Source organism: Poecile atricapillus, chromosome 9 (genome assembly GCF_030490865.1).
Source record: "Poecile atricapillus isolate bPoeAtr1 chromosome 9, bPoeAtr1.hap1, whole genome shotgun sequence".
Lineage (NCBI taxonomy): Eukaryota > Metazoa > Chordata > Aves > Passeriformes > Paridae > Poecile > Poecile atricapillus.
In genome coordinates, this window is record NC_081257.1 from 19,705,910 (window position 1) to 19,725,657 (window position 19,748).

The following is a 19,748-nucleotide window of genomic DNA, read 5'->3' on the forward strand; positions in this document are numbered from 1 at the left end:
CTTCTGATGGAATAAGTGGGACTGCATCCCTACAAGATCCTTAGGTCTTTTATGCAGCACAAAGAGGAACTCAAAGCCTTTAGAATCTCTCTTGCCCATTCTTTCTGGCTTGAAATTAAGTATGTCAAATATATCTTTAGCTGTGAGAACTTTCCTTATCCTTCCATGTCCATCTTTTCCCCAGGATGCTCCCCATCCATTTCTTCTCATACTTGCTCTTTCAGCATGGAGGTGGTTTTGTCTGTTAGTGAAGGGAACTGGCTGCCATAATTTCCTACATGTTCTTCACCTTCTCCCTTCCTGCCTTGGAAGTCACTGTTCCAGATTTGTCTTGTGTTACAGCACATCTGCTTCCCCTTCCCAAAGCTTTTGCTGTGTCCAACAGATCATGTTCCATGATTGTTATCTTTGTGAGCCGCTTACAGTGATTTTATTGGGGAACTGTGCTGTAAGTTGAGAGATGGCAGAGAGTGGGTGGCATGTTTTTACAGCTCTTGGTGGCACACAGGAGCCTCTGCACTGTTCCCAGTGGATGCCATGTACTCCGGAGCTTGCTATGCCAGGCACAGATTCTATCCAGCCTCTTGCACTCGGGCAGCTGAGGCTGATGGAGCAGTTCTCAGGGCTCTCTGGTGTGCTGAGTGTGTCTGAGCAGTGTTGATGTTCCTGTAATTGCACTGCGTGGACAAACAGGCTGCTTATTGCTCCTGTGATTGCCCAGGAAATGTTCTGTCAACTCCACCCTTTTTTCCTGATGTGTAGCACATCTGATGCAGTGTTGAGCTAAGCTGGAGAGGGGAGCAGCACACGGGGTGAGTCATCTCAAAGCTTTTGCAGCAGGTGTCTGGCTGAATCTGCTTACCTGCCTTTCTTTCCTCAGGGTCTTTCTTTGTCCCATCTCTCCAGTTTCTTTGGGTTGTTGTTTAACAAGGTGCTCCTAATAGAAAGAGAATTGATAGCTTATTTTTTGCCATTCTTTCCCTCGAGATCTTCAGCTTGCAGTGCAGGGGAAAACTTGGCAGGTAAAGGTGATCTTGAGATACTTTAGGCTGCAACACTTCTATGACAACTTCATTCAAGGAAAATGAAGGTGAAGGGTCATCAGAGCAGCACTTGTGGAGGAAGGAGAGGGAGGACTCCCAGCTACAATGCTGTTTCAAGTAAAACTTTGTGTTGGCCTTTTTGCATCAAAATGGATTCACCATTTCATATGGAAAAGATATTTCTCCTTCCTTCAAAGGGAAAAAGAGATGCACAGTAGGAAGTGGTCTGGGCTTTTTTTGTCATTATTAAAAAAGACAAACAAACCCTTTGGCCAGCATCTATTGTAAGGCCTGCTGCTGTCTCCTGGCACTCTTCTGTCTCCCCTCATGTTTCTTATGTTGTCTGTCTTCTATAATTAAAGTTTTTCAGGACATGAGTGGTCATGTTTGCTATTTGTGTGGTGCTGTTTGTACAAGATGCTGATTGATGTTGACTGCTCCTGTGCTCTGTGGCAGCACAAACAAGTAATTAAGTAGCAGATAGAGATTTGGTATATGTATGAGTGGATATGCATAACCCTCCTGATATGCTAATGTGGAGGGGGAAATAAAGAGCTTTAGGTTTTGTGACTTTGATAAACTGTTTTCAGGTAGTGGAACAGTGGGCAAAATACCTAGTGTGCTCAAGGGAATGTGGCAAAATAGAAGCCTTCTGAGTACAGGAAGCTGTCAGGAATTGCAGACACAAGTCATTCAGCAGCTGCTTTGTTTAATACTTTTAAATCTTATTGTAACTTTTAATGCAGATGGGCAAACCTTTACCCATTTAAACAATTACTTTCGTTCAAATGTCTGCAATAGAGTGTATTAATAGTTTTGGTCTTCATCAGTTTTTTACCAGTCAGAAAAAAAAAGCTGTAATAAGGTCTCCAGTAAATCCATTTTGATATAAGTCCACTCCTCAACTCCTCCATCAGTGGATAAATGCTTGTATGGTTTCTTTTCACAACATAAATATTTAAAGGGAACATAACTTGTCAGTGGAAACCATCTAATTAAAAGTATTAGGAGCTGTGTTTATTTATAACATGTATGAATAATTATTACTCAAAGTCTGGGTATTATTTTCTTGGGAAGTCCCTCATTAGAAACTCTGCGTCATCAAGGGTGAACTGCAGTTACTTAACCAGTTTCGGTTCGCATCTGGGCAGAGGCATCAGAAGAAAACTGCAGAGGCAAAAGGAACATGCTGTGAATATGAAAGCAAATTTTCCAGCATCCCAGCATTTTTTGTAATTATTTTTATATATTTGTCTGGAGCTTAGACCCGGTTGGTGCTGAGCTGCTTGAGCAGTGCAGCGTTCCGTGCATGGAGAGTTGTTCTGGGTGGTGCAGGGAGGAAGGGGGAGAGCAGTCAGGGAGAGGGGGGTGTTTCCTCCCCTGAATGCCAGCACTGCTGAGCATCTCTGGGCCTGCCATGTACCTTCTGCCAGACTGCACTCCCTTGGTGCAGCCCTGCTTGGATTATACATCCAAGCATTTGGCCCCTCTCCATTTCCTTTAGAACAGGGACCATTGTTTGCGCTTGGACAACAGCGGCTGTGTTTTCTAATTCAAAAAATGCCCTATAGAAAAGGCCTTTATCATCATTCCTGCTTTGCAAAGGGGGGAATAGAAGGAGAGAAGGGAGCAGCTTTACCCTCAGGTGATGGAGATGAGCAGCAGTAAGAACAGGATCCTTGTCCTCGCCAAGTCCTGTAGTTATTTTATCTGATGTTAGTGCCATCAAGTAAAACTCTCCTGTGAGCTTGTAAAATAAAAATTTATTGCAAAATATTTCAGAACATGAACAACCTTTCCCTCCATGCATCCAGAGCTGGATTAGTTGCAATTACTGATAATCATGGCCTTAAGCTACTGGCAGTGATACTCTTTGACAGGTAGGGATAGCTCAATAGTCAGTGCTGGAGCTTTGAGCTGGAGAGACCTGGCAGACAGTAACAGCAACAGCAGGCTGCTTCTCATCCTTCAGGTTCCTGGGAAGGGAAGTTTCTGTACTGTCTGCTCATGGCTGGGGCTGGGAAGTGCTCTTCTCATGGTCCCATGCACGGGGAGTGAACTCTTGAGTAGCTCACTTCGTGGAGCTGCTATTTAGATTTTGTTACACAACACTTGTCCTTTCCTTAAACAGAACAAAACAAAAGCCTTTGGGGTTTCTTGTCCTTATTTTCTCAATTCTTCAATTTTATTTTTTTTTTCTACATTGCTTCCCCTTTTTTAAGATCTGATGGTTGAGTTCTTCCTGGGCCTGTAAATACTCATCTCCTGTCCCATCTGTTTATCTCTACAGACACGCTGACAAGTATTCTTCTGTCTTTACTACAGTGATACTCAGCTGTGCTCTCCACACTTTCCTGGCCTTTTTTTGCCTCTTACCTCACCTGCCTTAGCTCCCAGCTTTCTCATGCTGCAGATGCTTCAGACTCCACCTGTGCCACATCCCTTGGGATTGCTCCTCACACACTGAATGTCCTAACAGCTTCTTCTCTGCATCTCTTTTCTTGCATTCTCCTGTGCCCTTTTCTCCTGAAGGAGAAGTCCTCTTGTGCTACATTCTTCCTTTTGTATTATATTTTCTTCTTTTCACTTTATTCTCTGCCCTCTCCTTGTACTATTGAAGAAATGAAATTTCTGTAGCTTTGTACCTAATAGTCAGATCTTGGTTCTTTGTGTTTTCACAGTATAAAGGAAGCCCAGCTATACTTCTCTGCTGTATAGTGTTTTGTACAGCACAAACCCAAGGGTGATCCCCACAACTCTTGTTTTGTGAACTTCATTCAGGGTGCAAAGGATAGGAAAATAATACAGAAACAAAGAGTAGTAGTAGCAGTAACAAATTCACCTCGCAGGATGAGGAGAGACTGCTCTCTGTATTAATAACTTCTTGTTACCAAGTGGAAATTGTAAGGATTTTGCTAACTGTGCACTTTTGAGACCAGACTAGGATGGAGAGCAAGCACTTGTGGCAGGACATGAGTTTGTTCTGTGTTCGGATAAGGGTGACAAGTGATTCTTACCTCTTTATCACTTTTTTTCTTTTATTCCCTGTTTGCTATCCATTAATCCTTATGTCTATGACCCAGACTAACCATAATGTGTGCTTTGTAGCTGTCATCTCACTGTGATTTATTTTTGCCTGTTTGCTCAGAACTGTTTGCTTCTGTAGCTAGAAGTGGGGATAACCAGGATTTAGCAAGAGGGCTGTCCTGCATAATGCCAGTGATGTTAAAGCCTTGCTGTGCTTCTGTCATGGAAGAGGAGGAATTCAGCCTTGAATTTGCATGTTCCCATCATACAGCAAAAGAAAACTGTATTGGAAGTTGAGGCTTGATTGCATTTTTCTATTCTGTTCATAAACTTATTATTTCCTGTCCACCCACCCCCTCCCTCCCCAAGACTAATTGAATTTAAGCAGTGTCAGCTTTGCATCTAAGAATGGGGCTCCTGAAAAATGCAGTGAAAATGAATCAATTATTGTCTTAAGAACTTAACCATAGAAACATCTCAGTTCTTCCACAATAGCAACATTTTTCTTCGTTTATGCAACCAGTAGTGTGTGAAAAAAGCTGTGTTGCTAAAGATGATCCGTATGTTGACTTGCTGTTGGAACAGCAATACACTTCATGGTATTTTAGATTTGGTCAGCCATCAGGCAAAGTGTTTTCTGATAGTTTGGTAGTTTTCCTTAATCATGTGACACTGTAGATGCTGGAATTGGAATATAACCATGCAGAGCTCACAGGAGTGAAATGGCTGTGTCCAGTGCCTTGCTTCTGTCTTGTGCGAGAAATACCAAAAGCAAAAAGGTGTGTTTTGGAGCCTGGAGGTGGTGGTGTGAGTGCTGTGAGCACTGGGAAGCCTAATGAAGAATTTGTCTGCTAAAAGCTTGTGCTTTCCCCTCCAAGTGTTGCTGTTGATGTAAAGAAGCAGTCTCCTTGCAAACTCTTGAACTGCTCTTGCCCTGTGATCGTCGTGGCTGCGAGCACATCGCTTTTTGTTATTATAAGAATATAACTTTTGGTGTCTCGGCCGAACGTGTTTGTTCATCAGCTGCTCTTAACAAGTACTTTGTGGATGCATCCTGCAGTCATCTGTCCTGGTTTTCTTTATATTTAGCCAAAGGAGCTGTACTAAATATTGTCAGGATTGACCAAGGGTGGTCTGGGCTGTCTCCTTTGAGTCTTGGAGTTCTGGCCCAGGATCTTTAAACAGTGACTTTTCTTTGTGGGTGCTCGTGGTGTCTGCAGCCTGTCATCCTAAGTGTGGGGTGAGGGGTAAGAAAGACCAAGCTGGAAGGAGAAAAAGAGGATAGAGGCAGGCAGGCAACTTTGTCTTGAAGCTCAAAGCCTGACTTAAGGAGGTGATGTGAGAAGTGGGGGCTTCTGTAGGATTTGCTGGCTTGTCTGTTCTCTACATAGAAATTAATACTTGTGCTCTAGTAAGTGAAGACAGTGAAGCTGAAATCACAGACAAGTGCTGGGGCACTGGGGTCTCCCCTGTCCCCACCAGCACTCTGTGCTGTGCAGAAGCTGGAGAGATCATGAGTGTTTTCTTCAGAAGTTTTGGGAAGACTTGTTGTGTTGAGATGTCTGTGCTGCAGTGTATTGTGGCTTGAATGACACTGCCAGATGGACTCTGTGCTTGAGTGGCTCTGACCACTGGCCAGATCTTCGCATGTCTGAAGGCTTAGTCACCTATTAGATGAAGTTTTTGAAATATTTTTATTCTAGTTTATCAAACAAGGCTTACTAAACTATTCTAAAATTTATGGAATATTGTTTGTCCTTAGTCCAATAGAAACAGTCATTTAAAAATATTTGGAGAAAGTTTTTCTTAAGATATGCTCTGGTATTTCTGTTGACTGAAATTGCTTATTAACTTGGTGATGCAGCAAGGCTGCTGTCTGGAATAGATCATCTAATACACCCTCTACTGCTCTGCTCAGTCAGTGTGTGTGTTTCCTTAAAAGTGCTACAAGAAGCACAAATATAGCTGGAGCACCTAGTCTGGAGTCAGGGACAAAAATAAACATGACATTATTATATTAGACTTGGCCACAGTTCTGACTGGTGGTGCGCTTTGATAACTTTGACATTTAATATTTTTAAGCAGACTTTAGGGTTCACAGGCTTTTCTAGTTTGGTGGATAAGCCTTTCTCAGTCAGTTTTTTTCTTTGATGCTCTTGTTTTGGTGTTTGTATCCTTCTCTTAAGGCTGCAATTACAGAAAGCCAGGGTTGTGCTTTTCCCTGCTCACACCAAGGTGGCACTTGGACACGATGCCCCAGCTGCCAACTGCAAATGCTTTTTTTTTAGTACAGCAAGGTCAAAATTACAGACCTGCAAACAGCTTGCTCTGCTACCTTACTAAAGCATTTTTGTAGCTCTCCTGCTTCCCTTCCTGCACTGAAAGACCTAAATTTAGAGATGTTGAAGCCCAAGGGTTAGATGGATTGTGCTGTGAATTTGCCACAACTCATTTGGTGTGCATTATACCCATTCAGACAGTTAAATGGCAGTTCCCTTTCTCCTGCTTGTGTTTTGGGAAGTCATGGGCTGCTTGCCAGCAGAGTTTGGCCACTGAGCTGCTTTGGGTCCATGTCACTGCTATTACTCCCTCTGCTATACCAATAGCTGTATTTATATTTGCAGTATCACCAGCTACAGCCTTTCTATTTTAAGAATCCCTGGCATGCTGTAGCCTTTCCAGAACATGATTTGCACTCTTAGGGAGAATGAAAGATGCATCCAACAGAAAGGAGCAAGCTTGCAAAAGTTTGGATGTACATCAAGTTTCCTTGGGGTGTACCTTAAGAGAAATGATGGCTGGTTATGAATTATGACCGCTAGAAAATTCCTGTCACTTACAGAAAACTAGCAAAGAGAGATTCTGACTGATTATGATTAATTTTTTTTCCAATGTGTATACACTGGTCAAGTACTTCTGTTTTCAGTTCTGAGTAACTATTAACTCAGTATTGTGGGTTTGTCACTGAAATTGATGTTCAGTAAAGAAGGTGCTTCTCCAAGGCATAATCTTTTCCTAAACTTGCTTAAAGGTGCTAAAAAGTGCTCTGGGACACTGGCACAGTTGGGGAATAGCAGTGTGCTGAACAACCTGTGTGCATGTGTTGGGTTTGAGCAAGAAAAATGCTGAAGGCTGACTCTTGTTTCAAGGGAAGAAAGGGAATTCAGCCATTCAGTGCACCCAGAATTGATCCATTAGTGTTTAAGAAGGCAGTCAGGAAATTTCCTGCTTCCACATGAAGTTCTGTGCTTGATGAGGAGAGGAGAACATGTGTAAGGTTTCAGTGGTTCTTGTTGGCTCAGCTAACTGAATTTTAGTAGTTGTCAACATTATTAAAAGCTTACACGATATCTCTAGTTAATTCTATTAAAAGAGTTTGGCTGGTATGGACATTCAATCTCTGAATCTCTTAAACTTACAGTAGGTCAACAGACAAACTTACAAGGATTAATAAAGAATTTAACAACAAGGGCCCAGAGAGTAAGTGACTTGTGTAGAGCCTGTGTAGCAATACATGCACAGAGGAGTTACTGAAGAGTATCAAGACTCTTGTTGCAACTATAAATGTTCTCATTAATCTTTCCAGTGGGTGATGCAGTGCCTGGGCCACGTCATTCTTGATCTTGTGGCTGAAACTTTTCTGACATGGATGAACAAAATATTTTTAAGTATATGATAAGTAAATTAAGAGACAAGGATTGAATGTCACCATTTCTGGAGCAGAAATATTTGGATTGGAAGGGACCCCCAAAGGTCTTCTGGACCAACCTCCTTTGTCTGACCCCTTTGCTTTGCCCTTCTAACAGCCCCAACTCTAAACCATCTTGGCAGTGAGGAGCCAGCCAAGGAACCACGACTGATTTTTAATGTATTTCCTTTTTCTCAGAGGGTTCAGCAATGCCAGGGCTGTGGGGCTCCTGCACCGGGCACTTCCCAATGCACTTCATGGCCTGGATGTTCCAGGTTTCAGAACATTCTCAGCTGTACTGATAGGTACATTGTGGGTGGGAAGAGTTTGCTTCCTATTGAAGAAATTAATTGCTGGTAACTTCCCACATTCTTCTTTCTCGGTTTTGTCACTGAATATTTTCCAGGACCTGGGTTTTTTTTTTTCCGGTAGCGGTTTTTGGCTGGAAAAGCTATAGGCTGTTTTTCAGTGCTGCTCACTCAAAAGCAGCTAATATTAAGAGGAAAGATCATTTGCATTTTCAGAACTTGTGTATGATTAAGTTTTTGGTAGCAGAAGTTTTTTTTTTTTTCTTTATTTAAGTGCTAACAAAATATGTGCATGTACAAAAGCTGTGTTTGAGTGCACAGAGATTAAGCCAGCTAAAAATAGCGACTTCTGTGACCCTGCTGGAATTTTCTTTAAGCTTGGAAACACTGAAGTGTGTGTTTTGTCAGATTTGAATCATGAACCTTGAAGAAGAGCTAATGACTTCTTATTTCTCGCCCCTAATCTTCAACTGGAGCATTCTTTATGTGAACAGCAGATCAGTCTGAAACTGTACCTCAGGCTTCACTTACCTTATTTAACTTTGCTTACTTGCTTTGTTCATTGTAACATTTTTTTCTGCTCCAGTGAGTGTGTTTATAAAAATCATTATTTTCAACCCTTATTGTCAGACCCATGCAAGCTGTGCAATTGTTGCTGGGGGTGACAGTTCCCCAAATCTGCCTTATTTTCTGTTGTGCTTAAAACGAAGTTTTTCCTCTTGAACATCTTGTAACTCTTACCCTGATGAAATGTGTGGCTTTCTCTGTTACTCCATCTTGTTTTCCTGGCAACTTAATGAAGACTTTTTAGCTGGGACTAAATGATCAACTCTTGGGACAAAAGCTGTATTCTTTGCTACCTGTCCTGGTGGACCTGGTTGTAGTTAAGGTATAGCAAAGCTCTCATTTCCTTTTGGGGCTGAGATTCAGTTCTGGCCTTCAAAAGTGTTCCCAGGATGTGCTGCACCCAAAGTGGCTAGGGTGCAATTAGCGTTACCATTAATTATGTTTTACCAAAAAAAGAACAAAAAGTGATTGAAACGCCCCAGTTCGGTTGAAATTGAAATGTTCTGGTAGGAAGCAATCCTAATGCTTTGCACGTCCCTTTTTGATGCAGATTTTCTTTCAGATATATTAGTATTTAAACTATAATAGATGTTTTGGTAATTGGTTGAATCCTTGCTTCAAAAAATCTTTTCTTTAAATTTGTCTCTGTTTCTGTGTGGAACAGAATTGCAAAAAATAAATTCCAGTGCTTGACTAGCTCTTGTTTGGCATGAAGTTGTAGAGCACTTAAAATTCCTCATACAACAGCTTTAATTGCTTGCTAATCTTGCCTAAAGATTGGCTGAGAATGTCGGCTCAGTTCTCCTGTTGCTTATTCTCAGTAGCACAGACTGCAAATGCTTGGGGAAAATGTACTGGCAGCATTTACTGTAGGACGTGGGTGAAGGGGTATGGAAACACTTGCCTAGAGGTCAAACTGTTGACGTTTTAGTAGTTGGTTATTGATTTCTATCAGCAGCCTGACAGTTGTATGGCTTTTGTAGAATGAGTTAATAATTTCTTGGTGTGATGCAAAATCAACACCCAATTGACCCGAGCCCCTGAGTGTGACCCCTGTGGAAGGGGATGGTGTGAGATGCTGCTCCCAGCACATCTGCTCTGCTCCAGGGAGCCCTTCTCAATGAGCATCCCTTTTGGACAAAGCCTGCCCGATAGCTGTGCCTTCCTCTTTCCTTCCCACGTCGTGCTGGGCTTTGATGAATGTGTTAGTGCTCATGTTGGTGGCTGTTCCCTTTTTTTAGAAACAAATCTTACCCACAGTAGCTCTATATCCACAGTGAGTAATGGAGAAATCATTGCTCGTTAATGATTCACTTGCAGGTTCCTGTATTGCTCTTGCTCAGTCGCTGGTGTTGCTGTTGGCTCCAAAGTGTTGCTCAGCCGAGCACTTAGACCTGATTTTCATAGTTTCTGTAGGGTTGTTGTAATGACAGGGTGGTGGGTGGCTGCCCTTGGTTACTGGTTATCTGGTTCAAAATATATCCTCCAGAGCTGGTCCTGATGATGCTCCTGGCAGGACTGTGGAACTTCTGTGCTGTTGAACCTTTCAGCTGCTTGAAGACCACTTTAACCAGCTATTTTTTGTTGGTTTGCAAAACCTGTTGTTGGGTGTTTGCTTAAAGACTGCTTCATAATTTACCTCTCCTGCTGTGTGTATCCCCTCTGTGCTGGAAAGGTTAAATACTAAACTTGGCATTCCCATTTTGAACCTTATTTTCAGGTAAAGTTCTTATCCAACCTCTCCAAAGTGTTTGTTTTTTGTGTGCACACTTGGTGATCCACTTTCTTGGGAAATGCCAGTGCTTTGCTGCTGCAGTTACAGGAATGGTGCCTCTAATCAAGAAGCAAAAGCAAACTTCATCTCTTAATAACTCAGAATTCTGAAGGATGCCTGGGGTCACAGAGTCCAGTCCTTTGTCTTGGTTGTGCCTGTCATATCCTCCCTAGGCTGATTGAGTTACGCAGACAGAGCTTGCCTAATAATTCAGCTTCCTATTTTGTAACAGTCATTATTGTAGGCTGTTTCATGGTGCTATTGTTCAAATAAACTAAGGAAAAAAAATGATAAAATAGGGCTCACACAAGAACAAGAGGATGCTTTTGCTGCCCTTGGCTTGGTTACTTCCTGTGAAAAAAAAACATTTGCCATGCAATGCTTGGGATCATTCAGCAGCAGTCAGCCCAATAACAGAAATTAATAAGCTATAAACCCCTAGAAGCTTTAGGATGTGAAAATGCTGTGGTTTGACTTTTGAATATTCAGCATATTTTATTTTTTTTCCTTGATGTATACTCACCTTCCAGCGTGGGCAGCCAAAGCCCAGTGGCTCAGAGTCATTTTCCAGCACCATTTATAGGATAACGGAGGCCTTGGGCTTGGCTGTGCTACAGTTCAATCCATGATTGGTGTAAAACCTGCACCCCAAAAAAAAGCAAGGAGAAAGCCATGGCCTGTGCTTGGCCATGGGCATGAGCATGGAGGAGCAGGAGGCTGCAGCAGACCCCAGGCCAAAGGGAGTGGGTGGTGAGAGGCTTCATCAAATAAAGCGTGGCAGAGTTGGGGTGATTTGGGACCCTGTTATTTTTATTGCTTTCAGAAGTTCCTGTAATTTATTTGATTGCAGAGAGGAAAAGCAGAATTTTGTACCAAAAGTAGTTCTTGTGGCTTTTCTCTTCTTTTTTCTAATACAAGGCTTTCCTGCGGTCATGCTCCCACTGTCACTTCACAGCCATGGCTTCATCCCCTCTCTGTTTTCTTCCTCTCTTGTTGCCCTTCTCCACTTTCTCTTCCCCACATGCTGCCCTTTCCCTGTGTCCCACCTGTTTGCTCCTGGCACAGTCAGGGAGTCCTGGCACCTCTGCCTCCCTGAATCCATCAGCTCTCCTGCCAGGGAGCTCAGACCTGCCTCTGCCTTCCTGTTTGTGCAGACACGTCTCTCTTGAGATTTAGTTTTTGGTTGAACTCTCAATGTCTCAAATGAAGGAGCACAAAACACGATTTTTAATATTTTTTTTTTTGTGAGGGAAGCCCCTTGGAACAGCCTGAGACCGCTTCACATCGTGTTGATCACAGAAACTGTTCGAGAGTCCTGGGACTAAGCTCATATGGGGAAACGGCCCTGGATCAATGAAAGAAAACATTCAGCAATGTGCATTTTATACAAGCATTTAAACTTTTTTTTTTTTGGTTTTGTTTAGTAATAAAAGGAACAAAGCTATTATTAGTGACCATGGGCTTGGGAGTTTGCTAAAGCAGCAATAGTTACTCATCTGTTTTCATTTGCAGAAGTGTTCTAACAAAGGCAGCCACAAATGCAGCAGCGGGGTTAGGAGGTGGATGGTAGGAGTGGAAGTGCAGTTTCTGGAAGCCAGTGCTTACTGAGACCTTTCTGTTTAGTCTTGGTTCTGTGGCCACCAGGAGCTCAGCTCCCAGGGAACTCTTGCCTTGGATTGAAACGTGAAAGGATGAATCCCCTGGGTAAGTCCTTGGTCCTTTTTCTTCCCTGAGCTGCAGCAGAGCTCCACAGAGCAGTTGTCCCTCCTGGTGCCAGCCTGGGGTTGTGCCTGCACGTCAGCTCCTGCAGCTGGCTGGTGGAGATGGAGAAGAAGCAGTGGTATATGATCATTTTGTTTTAGTTTTCCTTCTTTCCTTCTGGCCCAGGTAGGAATAAAATAGAGAAATTACCTGACTTGGAACCACAAAAAACTCCAATATTTTCTCGCTCATTTCTTTTTCTTTTTCAAACCAGCTGAACAAGCATGCACAAGACTTCTTGCATGTGCTTTCATGTGCAGCCAGCTGGGTCAGGGTTTGCTCTGTGGCAGATGCCTCGGACTGCAGAGCTGACTCTGTACGTGGTGGGATCCACGCTGCCTGCGAGGACAGTTTCCTCAGGTGTGGCAAGGGCAGGCAGGTTTTTGGCTCAAAATGCTGTGGTGTGCCCCAAGATTCTGTGGGAAATCAGAATGAAATCTTCCTATTGATTTCCTTCGGTTTGGGACCACGTTCCACCTAAGTTTGGTTGTGATGCACTGAATGTGTGTCTGAATTTAATGCTGGAATTAAATGCTCCATGAGAGTTACTGTCTAATAATCCAAATCAGCCTCTTTTTCTCCCCACTCCTGCAGCAGTTAAAAGTCTGATTTGCAAATTGAGTTCACATCCTGAGGTTGCTATGACAAATAGCATGAGAAATGGTAACGTTGAATAAAGAACAAATTAGGAACAATCAGGAATTGCTGTTTGCCCACTTGTCTGTGTGCTGAAAATACAAGCTTAAAACCATGGAATTGCAGAAGACCAACTGGAGAGGAGAGATGAAGAAGGAAAACTCTTGTTAGTGCACGGGGATGTGTTGGGGCAGCTGAGCCACAACCTAGGAAGTTGCAATTATTTTTCTAGTGTCAGAAATGATACTGAGGTAACAGAAAAGCAAGGCAGGAGTGATTGAGCTGCTTTATCGTGCTACTTTCAGAAACATAAAATTTATCATAATAATTGAATAAAAGGTCTTATCTGTATTTTTGGTTCTTAATGGTCAGAAACTGCCATCTAAGAGGATGCATTATGTAATTTGCACTAATGTTGTAAATACATATTTTTCTTCCTGGGTTTTATGCAAACATTTGAAAAAAAGCAACAAACCTTCTCTCTGCACTGTGTGGAATAATATTTTGTTTTCAAAGATGCCAAACTTTTGGAAGTAGATTGATAGAATAAGAAAGATGTCAGACTTGCTGATATTTTTACACATGGCATGTTGGAAGGCTTTTTTGGTTTTTAGGAATGGGTTATTAAAATTTTTCATCTTCTAGTTTGGTTTTTTTTATTGTTTTGAAGATTGTGCAAGCATAATAAAATATGTAGGCACAAAAGTTTGAAGTGACCTGGTACTAAAGGGAACAAAGAAGCCTTCACCCTCTTGAAACAGGATTCTGCACATAGAACTCCAGTTTTCTTGGTTTTCCTCCATGGCAAACAAATTTTTGAAGTTTACTTTGGCAGGAATTCCCACCACCATTATGTTAAACAGAAATGGAAGGGTGTTTCCAAGCAGCATGTTTTTTTGTTGCCATGCGGAAATACAATATTAAATCTGTTTTCTGTAGGCACTTTGTTTTGTTTTTCATCTCCTTGTCTTCTTCCCATGCATCTGTAGCTTCCCAACACCACTGGGAATCATGGAAAAATAGATTGGTTTGGGTTGGAGAAGACTATAAAAATCATCCAGTTCCAACCCCCCTGCCATGGGCAGGGACACTTTCCACTAGACCAGGTTGCTCAAACTATTTTAAGAAAAAAAGTTATATTCATATATTTAATTGAAATGAGGAAAGAACTTTGTTCTGGCTTGAACTTCACAGTTTACATTTTTTTGCATGTGAAATGTTAACTGATACAAAAATGCCTGCAGGTTGGGATCCACCTTAGATTTGCATATTTGATGTTTTTAGTCCTAAGGAACTTTATTGCTTTTAATCTCAAATGAAAAATTATAAAGAGGGACTTGCTGTAGAAATCCTTTCAGTTTTTTGCCAACATAATTTTTTCTCTTGATGCTCTAGTGATTATGGAAAACCTTATAGAAAATCCCTTGTGTATTCCTTCTTGGACGGAATTATTTGAGAGGTTGATAAAATGATGCTGCTTTTGAATAAAGCAATGAGAAGATGATAAACTGGGGAGTTTTTGTGCTTAAATCAGTTTCTTCACAAGGCTAAGGCGATTCAGCTGCCATCTCCAGCTGTTATTTGCATGTGGACATGGAAAGGGCTTTTCACCCTCTCAAACGATCACCTTTTACATTCACTGGAATCACAGTAGCCTTTTATTGCCTTTCTATTTCTAATTGCAGTGTATTGAGGTTTTTCATAAGGAGTGGTACAGTTTACCTGAAGAAGTAACTGTCAGGCTGGTTTTGGTGTCAGCACCTCCCTTCTGGCATTTGCTAATGCTTCATCTGCATTTTCTGTCCAGGGCCACCACAGTACCAAGGTCTTGGACCTGTTTGAAAGCCCTTTGGCCTGGGAACTGTTTTATTCTGGCTGACTCTGCAATCCCCAATTTACCTGATGCTGGTTCTGCAGAGGCATGTGGTGGGATGGGTGGAGAAAATTGATTATTATGGTTTTTTTTGCCTAGGGCTTTTCTCCTCTTGTTTCAGGGAATTTCTCAATCACAGTCTGTAAAGATTTAATGTGCTGGCTTTTTAGTAGTACTAAACACTTGTAAGATTTTAAAAAACGTACATAATCACTCAAATACTAAAGACTTCAGTTTCAAACAACTTGGATATGGACTTAATTTAATAATAAGACTATATTAATGCATTTGATCTGCTTTAGGGTTTTTTCAGTGCAACCTTTTCAGCTTAGTATTGCTGTGCATTTTTGAGATCATCTTTGCTTTTCCCCAGTTACTTTTAATAAATGATTTTAGCAGCAGGAGCTAGTGTAAGTGTCCTTAGAAAGCACTTACTCTGCCAGACAGGAAGGTGTTTTTCAGGTTCCATACTTTGGTTTTGTGTACTTAATTATTACTTTTTTCAGAATAAATTAGCCTGTATTAAAAGCACACCGGAGGCTGGAGTTCTTTGTTCCCAGGCTGTAAATAACATGGTCAGTGAAGGTGTTTTCATTCTGCTCCGCTCTTGAACTTCAGTGGAAATTTTGGATGGCATGTTCAGGATGTTGAACAGCTACAGGCTGTCAAAGGTTTGGGTTTTCATGCTGCTATAACAAACTGAAAGGTTCTTTTCTGCTAAGCATGCGAGCAGGTGTTGTAAGAGCCTGGCAGGTTCTCCTTCAGTTTTGTCTTGTGTAGCTTGTCAGTGCTGAGTAGGATAACAGGACATGGCTGTTGGCTACCGAGGATGCAGCGTTCTGGGATTTAGAGATGTGGTTTCTCCTCCTGTCTGTACTGCCCAGGCTGTGTGTCCCCAGGGGGCTCTGCTCTAAAGCCCTCTGTTGGAAGTCATTATGTGTGGCTGTTGGACCCTCCAGCTGCTGTCTTGTCTTCGAAAGGTATCCCTTTTAAATGTGCTCTGGATGAAACCTCCTGCTCTGCGTGCCTTCTGCCTGCTTTAGGATGTCTCTTTTTCTCATAGATATTCCTTGAGTTTGTTTGTTTTGGGGGAACATCTAATCTTTAATCTAGAAAGGAGGAGGTGCATTTTTTGAGGTATTACTTAGTGCTTTAATTCAACACAGTGTATGTGAGAACAAGAGCTCCTGTTTGTGTGCAGTATTCCAGCACTATTTCAGATCCATCTGCTCTGCCCAAGAGTTTGCTTTGCTCTGCATCTGTCTCTTTGGGAACCTCTGGCTGCAGGGCATCTTCTGTGTTCAGGAAATGGCTGGATGTGGCACACAGTGCTCTGCTCTGGTTCATAAGGTGGTGGTTGGTCAAAAGTTGGACTTGATAATCTTCAAGTTATTGTCCAACCTCATTGATTCTGTGATTCTGTGTCCTGCAATTCATTACTGGCTGATTTATTCCACAGTGACCTACTTTGATTAGGCAACCAGTCTTTATTTGCAAAGGAGCACGTTGTTCCTTCACCAATCCTCCAGCTGGAAATGGTTTCAGGTCTGAACTTCTCAGAATGAGACTGTTGATACCAATTTAATCTTGTTCATGGCTGGTTTATATCGCTTGGTGACGTGCCAGGGTTGTTCTCTCCTGGGTGTTTGTTCCTCTGCTGTATTTATAGACAGCAACACTCACTCCTGTCAACCTCCAAACTTTTCTTTAGCTTCCCACTGTAACGTGGGCTTGTTTCCCTTGTCCCCTCAATTTTAGCTCCTTGCTCTTGAGCATGTTACCCAGGCAGGAGCCCTTGCCCACAAGGCACACAGAGGTTTTGCACACCGGTGCTTCTCCATCCTTTCTGGCATTGCCCTGTCTGATACAGCCTGAGGCTGCTGCTTTTTGTGCTTTGCAGTGCTGGCCGCTTGTGACATCGGGAGTGACTCATTCCCCTGGGCTCCTCTCAGTCCCATTGAGTTTAAATTCATCAGAGAAATACTGATGATGTACCATATCCTGTTGTGCTTTGAAAGATCCTAATGGAGTTGTGGCAGCTCACCAGAAGGATGAGCTGTTTCTCTTGACCTGTGATCTGAAACAATACAGACCAAATCCAACAGATACAAATCAAGGGGAATTTTATCCATGAGTTGCTTCCCTGAAGTGTTGGTGAATCCAAGGCTGGAGCCTGAGCAGAGGCATTTGGGACAGATGTTTCAGGTTAATAGAGAAGAGATTGAAGAGCTTATTTTGAAAGAAAATAACTGGGAATATGAAGAGGGATACAAGAAAACCAGTGAGCAATTCAGGTGTGTAATCTGGTAATAAGCTTAAATGCTGTAAGGGGAGGAAAAGAAGTGTGATTTGACTGTGGTGTGAGCTCAGGCAGTGCCTTACAGCTATGGTGAAGGCTGGTAGGAGCTCAGCATGGAATTGGGACTTGGAATTGTTGAAATCTTCCATTCTTTGAAAATGGCAAAACAGGGCTGCGTTAAAATCAGAGAGCCAGGAGGGCACGACCAGACCCCAGGTCATCACTGGTATCTTGCTGCTCCTGAGGCCACTGCTGCAGGCTGTTTATTTGGGGTGACACTGCTGTTTCACCCTTTGCCTCTACTCTTTTTATCCCAGCTCAGGGCACTGCCAGACAGCTGGGGAAGAGGGGACAAAGCTCCATCTAGTGTGGAAAGGGAGATGTCTGGGAGCTGGTCAAATGAGAAATCCTACAGAAGCTGCCTTTCCCTAGCCCAGGCATGAGGGTTGATTTTTTTGGCTGTTTTTGTTTTGTGGGGTTTTTTGGTAGCTTGTGTATAGGATTGCTAAGTGCTTTGGCTGTGCAAGTGTTAATTGAATAACTCTGGCATTGACAGCTGGTGTTCATTTTCACTACTCTGGAAGTGTGTGCAGGATAATACTGGCTTTAATACTGGCAACTTTAAGTAGTCTGTAGTGCCAGTTCAAGGCAAAAATAAATATATATCCTTCCTTTAAGGTTAGGAATTCTGTAGCCAGGTTGTAACTGTGTGAAGTGATACAGAAGTATAACACTTTTAAAGTAGAATATCTTAGTTTAAGATGAAGTTCAAGATTTGTACAAAAATAAGCTGTAGTAAGGTAGATAATAAAAGCTGTTCTCCGTTTATACTTGCACTATCTTTTCTTAAAAACGAGAAATAATAGAAAATATCTTGTTTGTTCTGGAGTTTGTAAGAAAAAAAGATTTCTTTCCCCCCATCTCAAATACTTGTAAAGCCAGTTGCAGTTCCTGAATGTGACTTTGCATAAGCCTCCCTAAAAGGAAGGGAAAAATATTTTCAGTGTATTAGATATATGGCAACTTAGTATCAGGCAGCCACTAAATATCAGAATCCAATAGTGGTTGTATCACAAAAAAAAAAAGCTACTACAGTTTAATCCAGATTTCCTGTGTGGGTTATGAAGGAAACATTTTTTTGTTTTCCTTAATCCACCTGTGATGTCCCATTCTTATCCAAACACATGCTGCCTGTCCTTCTGCCTGCAGAAGCTCTGCTACAGTTCAGTGCCAAAGACCACTGGGCAGAATTGGTCCCTGCCCAAAGTGGTAGATCTGTGTAACCTGTGGGAAGTCAGGATCAAACATCTCTGGGGGTTTTCATTGTTGTTTTGGGGGTTTTCATGGTTTCCAGCTCATTGGGAATGTTGGGCTGCCTTTTGTTTCCAGCATGGTGGGAGTATTGGGGATTGTTCCTGCTGGAGGAGGATCATGAGGAATGGAAGGTGGTGAGTGCAGAGATGGTGAAGTTTTCTTCCACACGGGTAGGCTAAGGTGAAGTCATGGTTTGTAGCACTGACTTTCCTGAGCCAAGAAGCTGAAGAAATGGCAGGGTCACTCTGCTCCAGCAGCACATTTGCCAAGCATTTGTTTCACCCAAAGGTGCAGCTGCAGGTCCTGACTGAGCACCGCTACAATACTGCTTTTTAGGGACAGCAATACAGTTGGCTGCTGGGCTCCAACAAGTCTGGAGCTGCACATCATTTCCAGGTGACTTTGCGGCGTGTTTATGAACCTAGCTGACTAATGTAGCACTGTACAGTCGCCTGCTGAAGCCTAAAATAACAGAAGGTGTGAAATGCTGCTCCACAACAATGGTGGGTGCTCCAACAGGTACTTTGCCAAGGTCACAAATGCTAAGTAAACCAGATTAAACAAAACCCTGTTGCAGGAATGCATGATTAACCTTCGTCTTTGCAGGATTTATTGGTTGTAAGCTAAGCCCTGCCTTTATTTTTTTGTCCTAGTAACTAAGGCAGATGTGAACTTCAAGTCCAGTGAAATATTTTTTGGCTCCTGCCTCTGTTTACATGATTCAGGAGTTTGCAGTAGTTCCACAACAAATATAGCTTTGAACAGAAATAGCCATTCAAGTGCTGTGCTTCTGGCAGTGAAGAACAGATTAGGAGGGTCTAACAGAAAGGCTTGTAAATAGTTTTGAGTTGGCTGCTTTTTTTTCAAAAGTAAACCAAGGGCTGTAATATATATTCAAAAGTAAGAAGCGGTGTTCCTGCCGCAAGTGACACGGACAGCATGGCTCAGTTGTCACTAAACTGTGCAAAACATAGGCTGTGCTCAACAGTTTTACTTGAGAGAATCTTATTTTCTAGAAACTCAGCAGCTGTGTTCATTTTTGAGATTGTATTTGGTTAAATAAAGTTATTTTTGAAGATTTTTCCTGATGTCTCTTCTTTGAGATGTGCTTGTGCATTTTAGATGCAACATAAGACATGAAGAGCAGAAGGGTGATTGCAAAATTAAATTAAGGCTGTGTATTAGCAGGGCCATATTTGAGGTGTTAAAAGACCTATAAATAAATTAGGGTGGATCTTTTTGTATATATTTTTGACTTTGTGAAATCAAGAAGTATAAATGTTGTTTGCGTGTTTTTATTTTGAATGAGACTTCATTCTGTACCATGGTTTTGTCATGTGATATTTCTTTTATTTACATGTGACCCCATGTTTAGGTAATTATTTTCCTCATACCCTTTTTGAAGTTCATGAGCAGTTTCTGGCTTGAAACAAGATGCAGAATTATTTTGGTGAGGGA

At 42.1% G+C, this 19,748-nt stretch overlaps 1 protein-coding gene across 6 annotated transcripts in view; it reads left to right on the forward strand.

Moving 5' to 3' along the window:
- The window catches only part of MITF (melanocyte inducing transcription factor), a 100,904-nt gene that overhangs the window by 26,691 nt on the left and 54,465 nt on the right, over window positions 1-19,748 (forward strand). The window contains exon 1 of one of the 6 annotated variants that reach the window (XM_058844747.1): window positions 11,928-12,111. The exons of the other annotated variants lie outside the window; for them this stretch is intronic. The gene's annotated coding sequence lies outside the window, so the exon portion shown is untranslated. Of the gene's footprint in view, window positions 1-11,927; window positions 12,112-19,748 lie in introns of those variants that run through there. 6 annotated transcript variants of the gene reach the window in all.